Here is a 22,387-nt window from a genome sequence, read left to right as displayed (position 1 = left end):
TAAATCCATTAGGTTACACAACAAAATTTTAAGGTTACTATTATTCTCTGCTGTTTGGCACATTTCTTACCCATACCTTCTTTTTCCTTTAATCTTCATCTTTTTCTTGTGTTTTTTAACACTGTCAGGCTGTTAGAATGATTAACAAAGCATAAAAATGAGAATGCCTCAGATTATCCACTGAATTATTAACTCTAAATCTATTTTTCATATCTGTTATTGATCCTGGCAGAACTGACTGAATGTTAAATGTCTTCAACTAAGACGAAAGAAGAACCCAAGGACAAAAAAAGGTGGGTGAGTGATTGTGTTTGTACAGAACACTGTCAGAAAAAGAAAAGAAAAATGTACCTTTAGGGGTACAGCAGCTGGTCACTGTGGCAGAACTCTTAAAGGGATACCTTTGTACCTTCTTTACCTCTATAGAGTGCATATTAGTAAAGAGTAGTAATATGTACTCTTATGTTACCATTATGAAGCCTTTAAGGTATAAAGGTGTCCCTTTAAGAGTTCTACCCCAGTGACCAGCTGCTGTACCCCTAAAGGTAAAAGTTTTGCTTGTTTTTTTTTTTTTTCTGAAAGTGTATGTTGTATTTGCATTATGTTTTGGTGTAATCTAAATATTTCCACCTGACCAGCTTTTATTCACCTAACTCATCCTCATGCAAGCACACATGCACAAATGCACATGCACCACAAACATCAGAGCTTCTCTGCTGCATGGGCAGGTTGGGAGTAAAAAAGCCCAAGGCTGTGCAGTGCAGCACCTTAAACCACACACACACACACACACACACACACACACTTTTTCTTTAGCACATATTGGTTTATCACATACAGACACACAGAGGCTGCATTCAACACACACGCAGTGTTGTAAACATCTGTGCTGCAGTCTAGTGGTAACTCTACGTTTCCCACAGCAGAATTAGCTTTCTTTTACTGCAGTACAGTGGGCATCTGACAGTGCATTGTGAAACTAAACATCTGTTATTCACCATACTTTCACAAGAGTTTCACACAGGAGTTTGCAGTTGATCTCTCTGAGATAACATAGTTTGATTTAAGACATTGTACCTGTACATTTTGGGCAATTCTGATATTGTTCCTCATTTTTATCACCACATAGCTTTTTATATTTCATATCACTTAAAAAAAAACTGAATGAATGTGAAAACTGTTAAAAAAAACTGCACTGTTAATAATGTTTTTGTTGTTGTTGTTGTTTAACAAAAATGCATATATTCTTTTAAAATATATTTTATATTAAATATAAAACACACACAATGACAACTGTTATGTACTTTGGGTTAGTATTTTTTATTTTGTACATTATTTGAATGTCCTCTGTACATATTGCATAAATTAGTAAAGTAAAAAGGTACCACCATATACTGTAAAAATATATATTTTACAACAGTAAGTCAATATATGTAATTTTACTGTAAAAGTATGAAATCAATATATTTTCTATTATATGTTTTTAAGACTAACATATACGTCTACAGTAAAGTATATTGTTAGAATTGAGTTTTTGTAGGTAAACACATACACACATTTAGTAATTCCAGTAATCCTTTTACGTTGTGTATAAGTACGAATAAGTAAGCACGTATGCGTGTTAGTTTTGGACACAATTTTTGTTGTTTCGGGAACAATCTGCCTATTACATGTTCTCCGTACTTGACTCGCATGCCTTTACCGACACATACAGACCGAAAACTAACCATGCCCTTATTGAGCCTCATCAGCGTCAAACTACATGAGTGAAAGTCTCTCTTCTGTCATCCCATCCTCACACCGTTCAGCCAAACCACCGCAGTGGTGAAAGAGTGAGAGAGCGAGAAAGAGAGGGAGAGAACACGCGTGTGGGGTGTGTGTTCGTGTGTGAAAGAGCGAGTGAGGTAGAGAGAGAGGAAAACTGCAAAATCTGTCAAGGTTTCCCAGGCGTTCGGTTATTCCTCTCGACGCCTGTGCAGCGCTGACTCGGGTCGGGTCGCGTGCTGGAGGGTGAGTGCTCGCGCTCTTCGTTCTTCATGCACGTTACCATCGCCGTGTAAACGGCGCGTGATTAGACAGCATAGTTCACTGCGTGCGGGGGTGATAGACAGCTAGTTTGAAGTCGGGAGATCGATTTGTTCCCGGTGGTGCTTTCCATCAAATTAGAGAAATACTACAGCCAACCAATAAACAAAACCCATTAAAACGCTTATTTTTATTTATTTTATTTCTCATTTTTGCGACTATCATAGCTGATTTTATTTATTTTTTATTTCTCATTTTTTTGCGGAGCTATATCCCGGAATTTCTCACGACCTGGCTCCACTACTGTGAGTTTCTTTGTAGCGCCATCCTTTATTTATTTATTATTTATTTATTGTCGTAGCCGTACGGCGCGAGAGCTTTATATCAGTATACGTTCAGCCTCTCGTGTCGTGGCTGGGACCCCCCCTCCCGCCCTTTTCCTCTATGGTGTTACACGGCCATCGGGACCTAGTTGCATCTTACCGGAGCCCTGGGTTTTTGCTCCTAGTTTGCCTATTCCTTAGTGCTGACTTTGGTAACGCCACGAGGAAAGAGTGTACTGCGGTTGTGGGGATTTGAGAAGGGGTAGTCACGCTGTTTGTGTGTGTGTGTGTGTGTCCCACAACTACATAGTGGGGACCAGCTTACATACAGTACTGTAGAAATATGATAAATAATGTCCCAATGATATGCAAGTATGTAAAAATGTTTATGTAAAGGTTGTGTTTAAGGGCAAGGGATATAAGATAGTATTAGCTGAGTATTTAACAAATAAGAAAGTCCTCATAATGATAGAGAAAAAAATATGTGTTTGTGAGGGTCATGTTTACCTTTGTTGTAGGGACCAAATGGACGCCAGGATAGTACAATCTGAAATCACCTGCTTTGTTGTCCATCCAGCTGTTCTTATGAGGAAAATGGCTTAATATGCTTAAAAAAGTAAAACTGCATAAATGTTACTGTAAGTTTGAGGTAGAGGACAGGAAATATCATTCCAATACATAAACTATAGAACTCTACACTCTTAAAAATAAAGGTTCTTTTTTGGAATCAATGGTTTCATGAAGAACATTTAACATCCATGGAAACTTTCCATTCCCCTAAAGGTTCTTTGTAGTTGAAAAGGGTGATTTAGATTTTTAAAATGTTCTTCAGACTAAGAAAAATTGGTTGTTTTAAGAACTAAATACTGAAAGGTTCTTTGGGGACCTAAACTGGTTCTTCTATGAAATGGCTCTAAAAAACCCTTTTGGATCCTTTATTTTTTAAGAGTGTAAGGAAAATCTTCTTTATTATAGTGTCGTGTGTGTGTGTGTGTGTGTGTGTGTGTGTGTGTGTGTGTGTGTGTGTGTGTGTGTGTGTGTGTGTCTGTGTGTGTGGTGTGTGTCTGTGTTCTGTTTGTGGTGTGTTTGTGTGTGTGTGTGTGTGTGTGTGTGTGTGTGTGTTTGAAAGAGAGAGAGAGTGGATGAGGACGAAGTGGCACGTAGAATAGCCAAAATTTTTATACTTTTAATTCTCCCTTGAGTCATGTATGATTATTTTCTGGCTTCTTGTGGCCATGCTGAAATAGATATCAGTTTGAGCTTTATGAATGGTGCTCTGCATCTATGTGAAGTGAGCTGTCATGAATGTGCACATGTGAATGTGTGTGTGTGTGCGTTTGTCATTGAGAGCTCTCACATGCATGCAGGCCTGCGCGCGTGCCTGTCCTCTGAGATATTTTGGGCCAAGGTCTTTCCCCAGACCCTGTCCTTTTTTTCCCTCTCATTCCTTTTGCTCTACTTGAATACCATCCTTTCATAAAGCATGCATTTCTTTACTCATTTTCCTCCTACACTCTTCCCTCTCGCCAGTTGGCCTAAGGGAACATACAACCAAACAAACAGAAAAACCAAAATAAAACTACACTCCCCCTCCCCACTTGATCCCCACACAACATCACACACCATCTGTGGAACCTACCCCGTACACCATGAGGGCTGTCTTTCGAAATGTGGTCATGTCTGGCATACATTGAACACCCTCTGATATAAGACCTATATTGCCCAAATCCCCTGGAAGATATAAAGGATGACTGGATATTGTTCTGTTGTGCTGTACATCTATTAGCGGCTGATGTTATGTTATAGTGTTGTTAATGTTCACAGCATTGAGGGTTTTATTTTGTTCTTGAAGTCTTTATTGGACTGCAAGATTTTCTGCCCAGTGTAGATTACAGCACTCTACAGTTACTTTATATACCTTTAGGATAACATTCTTTTAGGGTGGGCATAAAAGTTTTTGAGATTTTTAAACAGTAGGTGTCATTTTTGACTAATTTTTCTAGAGTGAATTTTTGTTATACACCTATATGTTATGGCCAAAAATAAAATAGTTCATACCTTGTATTTTCGCAGATCTCTAAACCTCCAAAAACCCTTCTTGATCAGAATTACAGAGCTTTTATGAGAGAACACAGGTTTGTGCGTCGTCTGATTTCAGCACCACAATGACGGACAGCTCCCAATTGCCTCACTGTTTTCTCTCCCACCCTGTAGCCTTGATTCACTCTCTTTTATCTTTTTCTCTTTCATTGAGTGTCTTTCTACTCACTTCACCCCTCATGGCTTTTAAAAAGGGTTACATTTGGTACCTGGGCATTTACATTTCTATAGCCATATCACATAACCAGCTGTTTCTGCAGTATGCACATATTGACCAGTATCATTTATACATGTATTTTTAATTTTTTAAATTTTTATTTTTTTTATATCTGTTTAGTATGACCATATGCTACTGGTACACTATTTGTATACTTAAACAGAGGAGCAAATTTTATCATTTTGTTCATACTTGGCCTTAGGGATTTGAACAATTCCCTAAATCTGTTTGGACTAAATAGATTAAATTTATTATTTTATATATATATATATATATATATATATATATATATATATTATATATATATATATATATATATATATATATATATATATATATATATGTAATGTGTGTGTGAGTGTGTGTGTGTGTGTGTGTGTGTGTGTGTGTGTGTGTGCGTGTGTGTGTGTAAATTATTAAACCGTTTGTTAAATTATTTAAATATTTAAGTTAAGTTTGATTTTGCATTGTTTTTATTTTAAAGTTTCAAAATTTTTCATTCATTTTGAATTATTCTCTAACTACACTTTAATAAATAAATTAAAATCATATCTATAATAAAATAATAAATAATAATAAAATTATATCTATACTTTACATTATTTAAATGACTATTTAAAATTTTTTTAATTATAAATGTAATTATTTTAACTCATTAACTTTTCATTAGAAATATTCTAAATATTGCTTAAATATGAAATACCCTAGTTTTTCTATTGACAATGAATTATGTTTTTTTTTATTTTTTTTTTTTATGCATGGCTGACATTTTCTTCGTAAAATGTACTATTGTTACAATCCTGTTACCCCAAGTGCTAATTCTTTATTCACCACAAATAAAATTCGTTCCTGAAGCCATTATTCACCATATTATCTTTCACCAATAAATTCTTCAACCACCACCTTTAACTTCTTCAAAGAACCCCTTTTCTCCCCAGCTCTGCTCTGTCAATGCTTTATGGATTATCTTAACCCTCACACATAAACCACCATTCAGTATGAATCCTTCTTTCCTATCAAGCACACCCTGGGGCTCTCAACACTAACCAGAGAAGATTTCACCAATAATAACCAATTATGGTGTTCTTCTCTCCCTGCCCAAAAACCCAAACAAAAACCCCCCCCCCCCCCCCAAAAAAAAAGTTAATTTTCCAGGCCTCTAGTCCACCAGCTACAGTATATGGTGCCATTCAGTGAATTAAGGGAATTGTGGGTTATGTGGAGGCATGCCAGACAAATCCTCACTCGTGTTTCAGAGCGTGAGAGCAAAATGTGTAACAATCCAGGAGGTATTACACTGCAAAAGCTTTCTGATACAGTTCACGTTCTCTACATTTCTCGATTTATCTTTTTGATTGTCTCTTTCAGTGTTAACCTTCAAGCTTGGGTGTGTCGATCTATTCAACAGATATACATTAGTGCAGTAGGCAGCTGTGATGCTTTATGGCTGTTTTTTTACCACAGCCCTGGGTTCACCCTTGCCCTTTATCCTTAAAGGATGAATTCAGCTAGTGATCTAAACCTATTTGTCAGAATGCAGTCCTTGTAGGGACTAGGGTGCAGAATCCAGTTTGTATCTCAATCCCATTCTCACTCTCTTCCTGGACTTTCCTGTCTATTCCATGCCATTTTTTTATGGCAAAGCCATAAAAATAAAATGACTAATGATACATAGTGTCTGTAAGCCCTCATGTAATTCTGAAGATATGACTCACTGCACATTTGCCCTTAATCATTTTAGTCATACACTGATTAAAGGACACTGTTTGTCCTTCATCTGTTTCTGTTGATGAGTCACACACTAGTTCAGCAGTCGATGGAGAGGAGTTTTTCATCAAGCCCTTCAGGCAAAGATAATATAATCATTCTTAAATGGCAAATTTTAAACAAAAAAAAAAAAAACAACAAAACAACTTCTTTCTTTCTTTTTTTTTTTGCACAAATTAAGTACTGTAAGAATATTGTATCGTCATGGCTACTCTTTTGCCGAAACATAAACAGTTAATGAATGGTTCAACCTTAGTATAATTATTTGGTCATACTTTACAATAAGGTTCGTTAGTTAACATTATTTAACTAATAATAATTTAATTATTTAGCATGAACTAAGCATGAACATTATTTCTACAAAATTGATTAATCGTAGTTAATTTCAGCATTTACTAATGCATTATTAAAATCAAAAGTTGTGCTTGTTAACATTAATTTATGCACTGTGAATTAACATGAACTCACAATGAACAACATGAACTAACATTAACAAAGATTAATTAAATACTGTAATAAATGTTTTGTTCATTGTTTGTTCATGTTAATTAATACATTAACTAACATTAACTAATGGAATCTTATTGTAAAGTGTTTCCAATTATTTTTATTTATTTAAAAATTTTATTGTTATAGACTACAAAAGGTAAACAAACAACATTAAAAAAAAAAAATCATCCTCAAAATCTCATATTCACAACAAAAAACATTTTTTATTATTCTTTAAGAATAATACAACAATATCCCAATAATAAATAACATCATCTACTATTCACACATTCATTTTAGGTGTAATTATTTATTTATTTGTTTCTTTATGTAATAAGTCCAATATGTTTTTCACCCAGGTTTTTCACATTCATACATTTGGGACTGGAAAGTTTTTTTTATTTTTTTATTTTATGTTTATAGAAAGAAATGTCTCTTATGCTGACCAAGGCTGGATTTATTTGTCCAAAAATACAGTAAAAACACTAATAATCTTAAATATTAATATAATTTTAAATAATATTATATTTTAAAATGTAATTTATTCCTGTGATGGTAAAGCTGAATTTTCAGCAGAAATTATTCCAATCTTCAAAGTAACATAATCATTCAGAAATAAATAAATTCTGCTCAATAAAATTTCTTATTATTATCAATGTTGAAAACAGTTGTGGTGCTTAAACATTTATTTTTTCAATAATCATTTAACAAAATCAAATAATGAAATAAAAAGCATTAAATAACATCATAAATCTCTTGTGTATTATAAATCTAAACTATAATACTAAAACTTTTTACCGATTCACTTTTGATCGATTGAATGCGTCCACGCTGAAAAAAAATTTTTTTTTTCTTTTAAAATAAACAAACAAACAAACTTACTGAACCCATACTTATCAACACTGAATATGGTATCATTTGACTAGGGCCAGTTACCAACAGCCTAGAGCACCCTTTCAATGCCCTTTCAATGCAACCATCCACTATATATTAAATGTTATATACATGTTATATTTTTAAATATTTATTTACGGATGTTCTTCTCTCCCATCTTTCTAGATGAGTTCATTTAGCACCAGGGCGCTGACGCTCCTGTCGTCCGTGTTCGGGGCTTGTGGGGTTAACGTGGCCCTGGTGGGTGTGGCTGTGGGTCGAATACGGACGACTGGCTGCTAATGGAAGAAGGCATTGTTCTGCAGCAGAACCAGACCACAGAGGTGAAGATGGCTCTGCATTCTGGACTCTGGAGGGTCTGTTTTGTAGCTGGTAGGTGCCATTACAGCTGCATCATCTTCTCGTCATCACCTGACAAGTGTGTTGCTGAGAAAGATGCCTGATTAAAAATCAAATGCCAATTGATTGTGGTATCACGCTGTTGTGCATCACTTCATCTCGACTTCGACTCCTGCATCAGGTGTTGCACACAAATCCACAGTTGAATCCCGGTGCATCGGTGTATCATCAGATAACAGTGTTTTGGATAAGTCACGGTTTATTTGCGGGGTGTCCTGCTGTTATGCAGCTGGTCTTCAATGTCCCTGCACAGCACTGGTGTGGCATCCTATTGCATCAGCCTCCCAAATCGTGCCAGACAGTGAAACAGGAACTAGTGAGGCTGTGTGGGCAAACCACTGTGAGAATACCAATCAGAACCCACAATGAATTCCTAGCTAAAATAAAAGATGCATTGAAACATGCATTTTAAATTTGCTTATGGAAATTGCATTTTATGTTGCTTTGCATTGCATGCTGGTTTGTTTTCATGATACTGACAGGAAGTGCTGAGGTGGACTGAAACATTGCCACACCAGTTGGCTGTGAATGGCTGACTAAGAGAAGTGTGAAGATGATGTCACCTTGTTTCTAGCTTAACCAGTCCTGGTATTTAGATTGTCTGTATGTAGGAGTTTGACAAATCACTGCAAGAAGACTCTTCGCCAATTAGGTGTGTTATGTGTATAATTTACACACTTTTCATGCACTCTGGACAGCATATGATTTATGTGTGATCAAACAGGATCTATTTATATATATATATATATATGTGTGTGTGTGTTTTTTTTTTTTGGTGTTGTGTGTGTGTGTGTGTGTGTGTGTGTGTGTGTGTGTGCGCCAAGAGGGAGGTCTAATGTGCCCTGCTTTCATGTTTGTTATGCAGAAGTGTCATGCTCATTTACTGCCCATTCATTTTTGATCTTAAAAAGTATCTTTGAAAGTTAAATTTAATAAAGTTAAAATAATTAAAATGATTGTAGATTAAAATATTTTGTCTAAAACAAAGGTTTTCAAAATGAGAGGCAGGGAAAGGAAGGGATTGCTAGGATAGAGAAACATTTTCTGAGAGAAAAGTTTTACAAAAATATATTTAGACAAAATCTTCAGTGTTGAAGTTTAAGATTTTAAATATGTTTGAAATATTAAGAATGACTGAAATATGTGTAACATAATTATGAATTTATGTTCACACTTACTAAATTTGATTGTATTTTATTTTCCCTACTAAAGATGGATCAAAAGTCAAAAAATTAATTGTGTTTATTTTAACCTTTTGACAGTTTTTAGCAATAAGAAACTCATGCCCATATAATTTTGTGATTTTTTTATTTATTTTTTTAATTTAATATCTCAGATATACAGAGCTCCTAATAGGACATGATGGGGGAAAAAATAGGAGATGGAAAGAAAAAATATATTTCAATGCTTTTGTATTTTCTCGCAAAAGATACTTTGCATTCACTTGCAAAAGTACTGGCAAAACCTTTGCGTTCTCCTGCAAAAACTTTTGCTTCTCTCAAAAAACTTTTGCGTTCCCCCCGGAAACTTTGCGTTCACTCACAAAACATTTGCGTTTTCTCGCAAAAAATATTGTTCCCCTGAGAAATTTAGCATTCGCTTGCAAACCATTTGCAGTATCTTGCAAAACGTTTGCATTCTCCCAAGAAACTTCCCCCAAAAAACATTGTGTTATCTTGCAAATGGACTGAAATACTGTATCTCATATTATTTCCATCACAAATGTTTTGCGAGCTAAAGTTTCTTGGAGTAATGCTAAAGTTTTGTGAGTTTTTTATGTTGTAAAAAATTTATGTTAAATACAAAATTATGTGAAGTGTTGGAAAGGAGAATATTCAGTCATTGAATATTCTGAGTCATATTCTGTATTTGCATATATACAAATGGATATATACAAGTGAGCAAATGGAAAAGCATTGAAATATTTTTCCTCCCATTACACTTTTTCATTCTTTCTTTCTTTTTACCATCACCATGTCCCTTTAGGGGCTCTGCACAGATTTACTGTAAACTTAATGAAAATAAATATTTTCCAGATAATATTTTAACAAATATTTCTAATAATTTGTAAATTATTTAATTTAATTGGCTTGATATCAACATTTTCCACACAAAATGCATATATAAATAATGTTATATCTTTTATATTTTAGGAAGGGGGCCTTATATTTGGGTGGTCCTTAGCATCAACAAGGGGGAAAAAACTTGCATATAAGGACAGCTACTGGTGCAAATAATAAAAAAAAAAATGCATGATGCTTCTGTGGTGCAGTGTATACGTGTAATGAATGTGAGTATTCTCACCTCTCTTCTCAGTGTTTGAACCAAAATCATTGCTGTGTTTCTCTCTGTTTGTCCCTGTCTCCCCTACTGTCACTGTCAATCTCTGTCCCGCTCTGCCTCTACACTCTCTCTCTCTCTCTCTTTGTGTCCCTGTCTCTCTCTTTCTCTGTCTCTCTTTGTTCCCCTGTCTGTCTCTCTCTCTGTCTCTCCTTCTATCTCAGGGCCAGAGAAGGGGAGATGTGTGGCATCTGAATACTTCACCGAGCCAGAAATAGAGATCACTACTGAGAACACAGCCAATATACTAAGTAAGAAAAACATTATTGTGTATGAATACAGATGGAAAAACAATGGTGTAAGTACAAGATGTTAAATACAATATAGTTTATGTTAAGTGCTGTAGAGGAGATTATTCATTCTGATATACAAAAACATGTGCATGGACAATGGCCATTATATTATTATTTAAATTTATAAATAACTATTATTTATTTACATGCACTCCATGCATATTTTAGGTGCTCTAACTGGTGATGTGCCTTAATTTTTAAGCATTTGTAATCACATTTTATGTTTTTACAAATTTTATGTTTTTTAAGTTTTTTAAATAGTCTTTTTTGTGACAATTCAAAAATTTCTTTGTACAATTTAAAGTTTTTCAATATAATATGACCACCATAAAAACTACATTTTTAATAATTATAATTTTTTTTATATTATATTATATTATATTATATAAATATTTAAATGTATAAATATATACATTAGGATATATTTTAGGTGCTGTAGCTATTTAGAATACAGTTATTATTGTACAATTATTAATCGATACAAAAAAAATACAAAACAGTTATAAATAGTTTCAGATGAAGCATGTCGCACTTGATTCAATGACTTTGAGGGACTAAAGTTTCATCATTTCATTCTCAATGAATTTTTTTCTGTCTCTGTTAGAAATGGTCAGGACGGCCACCCCCTTCCCTATGGTCTCACTCCTCTTTGTCTTCACGGCCTTTGTCATAAGCAACATCGGCCACATCCGTCCCCAGCGCACCATCCTGGCCTTCATCTCTGGAATCTTCTTCATCTTATCAGGTAAGTTGTATGTTCTTTGTTATATGGAAATGTAATGTATAAAAATCTAAATCGGTATACTAAATTTAGTATACTAAATCAGTTCTTGATTCTCATCATCATGTTTCTCATGATGTTCCCACTTTTGTGGCCCATAGTTGTGTATCTGTTTACATACTCTAGATTAGATAGAGTTTGTTGATATCCAGTTTCAGTGGTGAGCCAGGTAATTCTCCACAACTCTATTCGAAATCAGGCTGAGAATCCCACTGAGAGGTTTTCATATTTAATGAATGGTGTTCCCGATATCCATCTATGGTAATGTGCAGTACACAATATCCATTAAATACTCCTTTTTTTCTCACAAACAGTAATTAATAAGAGCGGTCTCTCTGATCCAGTCGACAGAGCTCTGCCTAACAGCTGTCATTTGCATTCGGCTAATAGAAACAGATTGTCAAGAATGTCAAAGTGTGTTAAGATTTGACTAATTTGCATGCAAAGTATGTCTTAAAACAGATCTGGTGTGCATTAATGTTTTGAGAGAAATCTTTAAACATTAGACTAAATATGTAACAGATATATGTAGGTCTGGATTGATACTAAAATAATAATTCAATTTTCTCAAGGTGTACAAGTTCATTCAGACTGTGCTGGAGAGCTGTGAATTTCACAATACTCAGCGTGGCTTGAAGACAGCTATGTGGCAGAACTATATCAGTCGATTGTATCAGTTTCCTGCTGACAGCTGTACAAATCAGCCTGCAGGAACAGATTTCCCATGAAGGGTTAGAAAGCTTGTGTTTGAACAGTTCTACAGTAGAATGCTGGAATGGGACATGTTTTTAAACAGCACTCTGGAATATTTCATTTTGATTGCGGAATGCTGAATTTAGTCATATTTGTTTTAGAATTTTCACTAATTTTATATATAATTTAATTTTTTACAGAAATGAGGCGTGTCAGTAGATTTAAATAATGACATGATTCGTTTTGATTACAGATGTTCTAATAATTATGTTCTTAACAACTTAATTGGAAAAAAAGAAATATGATGTCAGATTCTGGGCAGTTTCTAGCATTTATTTATTATTATAATATAAACATAATTTATATTATTAGTTTTTTATTAATTTAATTTATTTTTAGTAATTGTAAGAAATCAAGCTGAGGCCCCCTGGTGGCCCAGAACCCTATAGTTGAGAACCACTTGGACATAGAAAATTTTTTTTTGAAAGAAATTACTACTTTTATTCAGCAAGGATATATTGTATTGGTCTAAAGTGACAGTAAAGGCATTTATAATGTTACAAAATAATTATATTTCAAATAAATGCTGAACTTTGTTCATCTAAGAATCCTGGGGAAAAAAAGTTTCCACAAAAATATTAAGCATAAACTGTTTTCAATTTTCATAATAATAAAAATATTTGTTTCTTTGGGCACAAAATCATCATATTCGGATGATTTCTGAAGGATCATGTGACACTGAAGACTGGATTAATGGCTGCTTATAATTCAGCTTTGCCATCAAAGGAATAAATTACATTTCAAAATATATTATATATTATACTGCATTTGGGATCAAATTATATTATTGATCACTTACCCACTAAACTTACTTTCCACAAATCTAATCTAACTCAAATAAACTCATATATGACACGATAACTTCAACCCACCAACATTATAATATTCACACTACAGCATAGTCTCGCATAACTTATTGCTTAATTGCAGAACTTTATTTGCACTTCTACGTGATGCCATTTACACTCCAATCAAAACAATCAAAACTAATCATCATAATCCACTAAATTAAAAAACAGCTCCAATCAAAACAATCAACATTTGCTAATTAGAATACAGTATATCATTGAGTGGCTGTTAAAATCTAATTTGCCTCATCGTCTTCATTAGATGTCAGGAAATGAACAAAGAGGCAAAAGCAAGGAGTCAGCAGCAGTGGGAGAGTCGAGAATCAGCAAAGCCCCTCAATCGTTTGCACAGAGCCGGGTCAACATGTCTCATGCATTGCAGCCGATGTGGCTTTAATGCACGCACCACTGCAGTTTAATAATAATGGATTCAGTAGTACGACTGCAGACCCCTGTGGCAGCACCGCTAGCCGTCCAGCGCTGTGCCGTGTAATGCTGCATCAGGTGCTAATGTTACATTTAGCTCAGCATTTTGTACTACAGAATTATTAATAAAGCACAAGACACCACAACAGCGCTGTTGCAAAGTGCTGAACACAGACATGCACAACACTGCAAAAAAAAAAACGCAGAGTCTGTGATGTTCTAAACTGTAGTATACAGTAGTGGTATAGAAGCAGGTAGATCCAGTCTTTTTATATTCTATTTGTGCTCGGTTGTTTCGGAATATATACCCTAATGTGACACAGCAGTTTAACATCCAATGTCTTGCATTTCTAATGCAAAAAGGAAATATGTAAGCACATTCCTTGTTGGTATTCGCAGCATAGACAGCTGGCAGTGACAGACTGCAGTGATGTGTTTGATTACGCCAGAGGCTTTTCCTTACTGCTGTCTCCCTCTCTATTTTTTCCCTCCTGAACTCCACAATTACCGCAGCAGAGCTTTCTCCATCATAACACAGCAGCATTTGAGCACGCTATAAATGTTAATGCCTCCTGGTATATGACAGGTTGTGTGTTGGTGTGCTGCTTTATCGTTCCCTTTCCACACCGGGCTTTCAGAAGAAAAAAAATGTTGACTGTTCAGTAGCGTGATAGGAAAACACTGTGGCATCAAGTGCACTTTTATCTAAATGTTTACAAGGCATATTTGTTGCTTTCATTTGTTATTTTCATTAAATGCTTTTAGTGAGAATATACTGTAATAATTTCTCCCTTTGCTGATGTGAAGGTGATAGCTCAAATGATGCTGCTTGCTGAGGAAAAGTGGAAGCACATTAAGAAACCACAGAACAATGCCCTGGCAACCATACACAACACTGCATGGCACAGCAACTTCTATTCAAGCACTATCACATTTTCTGAGTAAAAATAAAGGCAATATTGCATTGTGTCAGGATTATGTCCTATTTTTGGTTGAGTTTCTGTGTTCTGTCTTGTTTTGCCCTAGTCAGTCTCCTTGGTTTCTAATTAGTCCCACACCTATTTCAGTTCTCTTTGATTACATTCCTTGTGTATTTAACCCCCGAGTTTCCCTTGTTGCTTGTCCCATCTTGCTTATGCTAGTGAGGTTGTTTATTCCTAGTGTTCTCCTACATGCTACCTGTGTGGATTTATCATTATAGACTATTTATTTGTATCTTTGTCATTGTGCGCTCTTTACTACAGCCACCCAGGTGTGACACATTGCTGGTACCAAGACTTCTCTCTCAGTAAACCAGTAAGCAGCCACACAGAATGTTGTAGCAACAACACAGTTATCACCCATAACACCCTAGAAACCACAAAATAATGCACCAATAACACGTTAGTACACCTTTATAATGCCTTATAACACCTTTATAACACCTTTACGACAATGTTCAGCTGATCAGGCTAGAAGAAGAAGAAACCTCATAAAAAAGCTTAAAGACATCACAGCTATTAAAGGGTTACTTCACCCCAATATTTTGGTTGAAAACCGGTAGGCTTAAGTTGAGACTGGCTGATACAGAAGAGCGTATGCCATCTGCGTACAGCTCAGAATTGCCAAAATGGCGCTGCGCTGATTTGAAGAGACACAGAGGAGAGGAATTGTTGAATAAAGTCTTTATTTTTGTTTTCTTCATGTACAAAAAGTATTCTCGTCGCTTCATAATGTTACGGTTGAATCACTGATGGCAGATGGACTATTCCGACGATGCTTTTCATACTTTCCTGGACCTTGACACTGTTATTTATTTGGCAGTCTATGGGACAGTCTCAAGCCTCCCTGTTTTCATCCAAAATAGCTTAAATTGTGTTCAGAAGACGAACAAAGCTTTTATGGGTTTGGAACGACATGGGGGGTAAGTGATTAATGACAAAATTTTCAAAGTAGTATCCCTAAAGTAGATAATCTTAAACCATTTTAGACCAGCAAACCAGAGCCTGGTCAGGCTGGTCTTCTGGCTGGTTTTAAAGGGTTGAAAATCCTTTATCTAATTTGGTGTTCCCAGTAAAAAATGACTAGCCTTTTAAAAATTTCTTGTAAATCTCATATTATGCTAGATTATTGCTAAATATTGGATTCAGTCTTTTTGTCAACCTATTTTCTTTCAATTAGCACAGGTTTTGTATTTTTGTAAGGGATTGTTTGTCTGCATTATTTATCTGAGCTTATGCACCTCGGTTTTAAAGGTAATATTCACTCAAACTGAGGTGCATAAACTCAGATCAGTGAGGTCTATGATCAGCTAGTTCCAAAAAGAAATACAAAACCTGTGCTAATTAACAGAAAACAAGTTGACAAAAATAACAGTACTGAATAACAATAAATTTACAAGCAGTTTTTTTGAAAGCCGATGATTTTACAGGTTGTTTCCAATATATTCTTTTATTATTTATTTCATCATGATTTTATTTATTATTCATCATGATTCACCCCTTTTTTGCTGTGATTTACTGCCTTTTCCTCCTTTTATTCTCTCTCAGGTTTGAGTTTAGTGGTCGGTCTGGTGCTGTATATCTCCAGTATAAACGATGAAGTGATGAACAGGCCTCGGGAGCCAGAGCAGTTCTTTCACTACCATTACGGCTGGTCGTTTGCCTTTGCTGCCAGCTCCTTCCTGCTCAAAGAGGTCAGTCACAGAGACAAGCGACTGTTAACACTTGAGCTGACTGCGTGTGTACTCTTATCACAGAGCTCAGTTCATTAATATGCAGCTGTGTTTCACTGCTGTTAGCTGCTACACCAATAGGTCTGCCCTCATCAGTATGCATTCATTTTAGCCTAGCTTTTCCTGGAGTGAAGGCAACACATTTCGGTTATGCTGCATACAGTATATGCTAATTCACTAAGTTCAGTGCAGCAATTTATAAATGCCAGCATCTAATGTCTGCAGCAACCTCAACTTAAATTCTTATTATATTTATGCATATACAGTGGGGTCCAAAAGTCTAAGATCATATATAAAAAAAAGAAAAAAAAAGATCTAATTTAATGGAAATAGAACACTTTTTTTGATTAAATTAGTTTACTTTCTAACTCCTGCCAATTTTGTACACTATCATTCAAAAGTTTAGGGTTAATAAATGTTTTTTGAAAGATCTCTCTTATGCTCTCTAAAGCTGCAATTTATTTGATCAACAATACAGAAAAAAAACTGTAATATTGTAAAATGTTACAATTTAATATAACAGTTTTCTATTTTAATATATTTTCTATTTTAATATATTAAATGTCATTAATTCCTATGATGATAAAGCTGATTTTTTAAGCAGCCATTACTTCAATGTTGCATGATCCTTCAGAAATCATTCTAATATGCTGAATTGAAGCCCATTATTATTACTATCAGTGATGAAAACAGTTGTGCTGCTTAATATTTTAACAGCATTTATTTGAAACAGAAATCTTTTGTAACATTGTAAAAGTCTTTAGTGTCACGTTTGATAAATTTAATGCATCCTTTCTTGAATAAAAGTATTAACACCTAAATTAAAAGTACTGATCCCAGATCTATCATTTTACCATTATTTATTTTTATTCAGTCCTTTTATGACATTTAAATTGCAACTGAAAGAAATCAGATCAAGAAGAGTTTGTCAAGAATCAAATCATTACAGAATTAATCAGTAAGTTGACTATATATAGGGGAATTAATGGTTAGAGAGTTTGACTCCTAACCGTAAGGTTGTGGGTTCGAGTCTCAGGCCAGAAATACCATGACTGAGGTGCCCTTGAGTAAAGCACCAAACCCCCAACTGCTCCCCGGGCACCACAGCATAAATGGCTGCTCACTGCTCCGGGTGTGTGTTCACGGTGTGTGTGTGTGTGTGTGTGCACTTTGCATGGGTTACCATCAGGGCTTGACATTAACTTTTTTGCTCACTGGCCAATGTGGCTAGTGGTTTTCCAAAGTTACTAGCCACACAGCATTTTTACCAGCCACATTTTTGTTGTTGTGAATATACTCTCATATCATATACCACCCATTCTCGACCTGACTTCCACTTTTCGTTGAAAAGTCTTTTGTTTTCCTTTGTCTCTTCCTTTTTGGTTTCATCGTCAGGTTTTCTCTTGTGTGTTGTCTGCTCACCGGGTTTTGTTACACATTTAATATGTCGCCACATAGCTACACCGGCGTCCAACGACGTAAATCCAGCAGGGCAACTAGTTGTCTTTTCGTTTCTAATAATAATAATAATTCCTTACATTTATATAGTGCTTTTCTAGGCACTCAAAGCGATTTACATTGTCAGGGGGTATCTCCTCTACCACCACCAGTGTGCAGCATCCACCTGGATGATGCGACGGCAGCCATATTGCGCCAGAATGCCCACCACACACCAGCTTACTGGTGGAGAGGAGACAGAGTGATGAAGCCAATCAGCGGATATGGGGATTGTTAGGAGGCCATGATGGTCAGAGGCCAATGGGTGAATTTGGCCAGAATGCTGAGGTCACACCTCTACTCTTTTCGAAAGACATCCTGGTATTTTTTAATGACCACAGAGAGTCAGGACCTCAGTTTAACGTCTCATCCGAAAGACGATGTTGTTGAGAGTATAGTGTCCCCATCACTACACTGGGGCGTTGGGACCCACACAGACCACAGAATTTTTCTGTCACTAGCGCGCAAGCGCAAGGCAACACTGTGTGCATTAGTGATGCGCGGGTCGTCTCATAACCCGCAGACCCCACGGGCTACCTGTGGGTCAGGTAAAGAAATTGTCACTTTATTTGTGGAGCGGGTCATTAAAAACAACAACAACAACAAAAAATCCATATATGTTGTAGTGTTGGGCGATATGGTCATTTTTCAAATCAGATCAGATCGACGATACACGATATTGTCGTGCATGGGTGGAGCAAGAGAAGAGACTCTTTGTTCTTGTCATAGCATAACTATTTGGTGTTTTAAACCACGCAGGTGCCCGAGAGAGAGCCTATGGAATCACCAATAATTGAAAAAATATACTTTCAAACATACTGATAAACTAACGTTAAATATACAAATACTGTATTTAAAAGAGCTAGTTCATATATAGTCGGACGCAACTGTCATATCGCGCGTCCTGTGACAAATTTGCCGCATCTGTGCTCGGAAGTTATCAGTCTAAATGTTCTGCAAAAACAGTCAACGGTGAAAATCAGTAGTAGATTTAATTTAAAGTCCAACAGTTTTACACTAATATTAGACATAAACAAACACGTTAAATATAAAGTAGGCTATTCAAAACAGGTAAGTTCATATATTTTGAGTAAAGTTGAATTGAACTGCTTCAGTCATACAGCGCTCAGGACCACGGGCCTCACGACGAGACAGACGCACGGCCACAGAAACAAGAAGGAGATGGATTCTAACATAACTGTGGCTTTAAACTCAGTTAGTGATGGCTCGTTTAATATATTGCACACATACAGGCCATTCAGATTACTTGTTAAAGTGCAATGAAATACCTTATATCTGCAGACAATGTATGTCTGTTTGTGGATAGACTTCAACGGCTACATGCGCTAATCCTCATTTGCACACAAGCGTGTGTGAAATGCGGTGCTGAAATGAAATAGCTGGGCAGTTTGATAGCTGAATCATAATAGGCCGCCTCATAACCTGCGGGTCGGGTTGGGGCGGGTAAGGAAATTTTACTTTATTTGCGGGGCGGGCCAAATAATTTCATAAAAGTGGGGCCCACGGGTTGGAAAAAACCCTGACCCGCGCATCACTAGTGTGCATGTAATACTCATGGGAGTTGTAGTGTCGTAGTGTTACACTGCAATATGGCTTATTTCAGATGCCTTTTAAAAACACTACAATTATTCAACCCGCCAAAGTGGCTAGTTGGAGTCACTGTGTTACCCGCCACGAGCAAAATCCACACACATTTCGCTGGTTGGCGGGTGTTAATGTCAAGTCCTGGTCACCATACTTGGCTCCATGTCACGTCACTTTCATATTCACAAAATAACATGTCCTCAAATGCCTTATGGCTTTTACAAAATGACTACAACATAATAAAAATATTAAGGACAGAAATTATCTTTGAAATTTTATCACATGATCACAATCAGCTTCAGCTCTTTTTAAGAGTGCAGTCTAAAAATGTCAACTTGTGGTTAAATTTTAGCTTGATACATTGTGATCATTTTTTTTTTTTTTTAGGATTCTTTGATTAACAGAAAGTGCAAAAAAAACTGTGTTTATTTGAAATAGAGGTCATTCATAACATTTTAATGTGATAGTTTATTCAATCAAACTACATGAATACATTACTTTTGAATGTCTCTCAATGCAAAAGTATGCTTTTTGCCCCAGATGGTATAGTTACAGCTAACTGGGTCATGCTAACCAGCCAAACTTGACCCCTTGGGCAGAGAGCATTTCTAATTGGCTAGTTTTTGGCTAAAAAAAAATACACCAGCTCAACCACTGACACTTGTTCGATATTTTCTTTTTCTTTTTTTGCATAGGACTGTCACAGAGAAAGGTGCAATTTCTTAGAACATCTATTTGCAGTGATACCTGTTGGGTTGTAGGAACATTCGGGTTCCTGCTTGTTTCTGTTGGATTGTAGGAACATTTTATCTGTGCTACTCCAAAAAAAAAAAAAAAAAAAAAAAAAAATGGACACTTGAATTTGAATTTAATATGAATAATGTTGGTGATTGACTAGTTTTGTTTTGCCAGGGTGCTGGTGTCATGTCTGTCTATCTCTTCATGAAACGTTATGCAAAAGAAGAGATGTACCGGCCCCACCCTGCGCTGTATCGCCCTCGCCTGTCTGAATGCAGTGACTACAGCGGCCAGTACCTGCACCCCGACTCGTGGCCTCCTCCTCAGCGTGGACGCAGCGGCTCTGAGGTGTCCAGCGACATCTCCATTCAGCTCAACCAGACCCCGCTGCCTCCTCAACCCAAAAGTAGCGGGCCCTCCAATCCACCCTCTTCCTCTGGCCCCTCCTCCGGGGCCAGCTATCACCTCCCACCTGCTTCCTCTTCCTCATGCTCTTCCTATCCTCACACCATACCCTCATCCCATTCTGGCGGCCACGCCCCTCAATCCCTCCCAATGGCCACGCCCCCATCTGCTGTCCCACCCCCTCGCTACCACACGCATATGCGTATGAGTGCCTCCCCGTGTTAGATTTCTTCCGTTTAAGATACTTAAACAACAGAAATATGGGCATAACATGAGATAAGAGGATAAAACTCCATAGACTATGGGATCAAAAGGGTGCTAAGTTGAAAAGAGGTAGACGAGGAAGCACTTCACTTACAATTCTGTGCCTGAATGAAGTTAAACAGATTCTCAGAGTGAGATTAATAAGTGAGGGAATAGCATTTATACACATAGAAAGAATGTACGGTGGAGAAAGAAAAAAAGGGAAAAGGTACAAAATACTGACTTTCTGAAAATAGTTGTACACATTTAAATTTGTATGTAAAATGTTTAAATCTTATTGCACACCCTAACATTTTTCATCCCTTCATACCTCATATATCATGAGCACCATGTGGCTATTTATACCACTTTTTGTTTATACTAAAGCAAAAAGACACGAATGTGCCCCAAAGGTGGCAGATTTCTTTAAATGGTGTCGCAGATTTATTTCAGCAAGCAATTTCTGTATTTAATGTATCAAGAGCAGTAGTCATCTAGTGTAGTCCAACATATTTACCTGTTTTATCATGTGGGCAAAGAAAAGACTTGTCCTTTACTATCAATTTGTAATGTTTTTAGATTTGTACATCAGGGTAGATGTTCTACAAAGCTGGCTGATGTTTCTTTACTGGGATGTTGTGCGCTTGGCCCCATGGCCCTCAATATGCTTTGTGTTTTGCTGTGCTCTCATATATAACAAAAAAAAAAAGTTTGAAAAACGTTTAGCGGTGGTATAGCACGATACAAAAAAAGTAGGGCTGTCAAATGATTAATCACGATTAATCACATCCAAAATAAAAGTTTTGTTTACATAATATATATGTGTGTATACTGTGTATATTTATTATGTATATATAAATACACACACATGCATGTATATATTTAAGAAGAATATGTTATGTTTATACATCAAATATATTTATATATAATATAAAATATAAGAATATAAATATATAAATGTATATACATGTAAATATTTTCTAAATATATAATTTATGTGTGTGTATTTATATATACATAATAAATATACCCTGTACACATACATATATTATGTAAACAAAACTTTTATTTTGGATGTGATCAATCGTGATTAATCATTTGACAGCCCTAAAAAAAAGGAAACGTTTGGAAAATTTTAAACATATTTACCTTGACCGGAAATGGAGGCTGACTTCAGTATGAATTCACTGTTCAATAATCATCTTAAAAATTTACCGTTACTTCTTGTTTATTATTGCTATTATTACTACAATGATTAATTGAATTGTTTATTATACAAAATTATCTGAAAACACGTTTTAACAGAAGCTATTGTACATTTGTTCTGTGCATATTGCAGCACTTTCTGAGATCATGATTTAGAGTAATATGGGTTGATGAAAAATCACAGCAATCAACATGAGGAAGAACTCAAAAGCACAAAACAATGTGCTGTGGTTGTTTTTCATCTTGAGAGCTCCTGGTATATTGCGCCATCTACTGGTCAAGCAGTATTAGTGCATTAAAGAAGCACTGAAGTACCTTGTATGGT

General features: G+C 35.9%; 1 pseudogene; it reads left to right on the top strand.

Moving 5' to 3' along the window:
* Positions 1–1,758: 1,758 nt before the first annotated feature.
* LOC109055117 lies at positions 1,759–21,606 on the top strand (annotated as a pseudogene).
* The last annotated feature ends 781 nt before the right edge of the window (positions 21,607–22,387 follow it).

This window comes from Cyprinus carpio, chromosome A19 (assembly GCF_018340385.1).
Source record: "Cyprinus carpio isolate SPL01 chromosome A19, ASM1834038v1, whole genome shotgun sequence".
In the NCBI taxonomy this organism is placed as follows: Eukaryota; Metazoa; Chordata; class Actinopteri; order Cypriniformes; family Cyprinidae; genus Cyprinus; species Cyprinus carpio.
The sequence above is the reverse complement of the archived record's forward strand: the minus strand, read 5'-3'. Positions and strand labels throughout refer to the sequence as shown.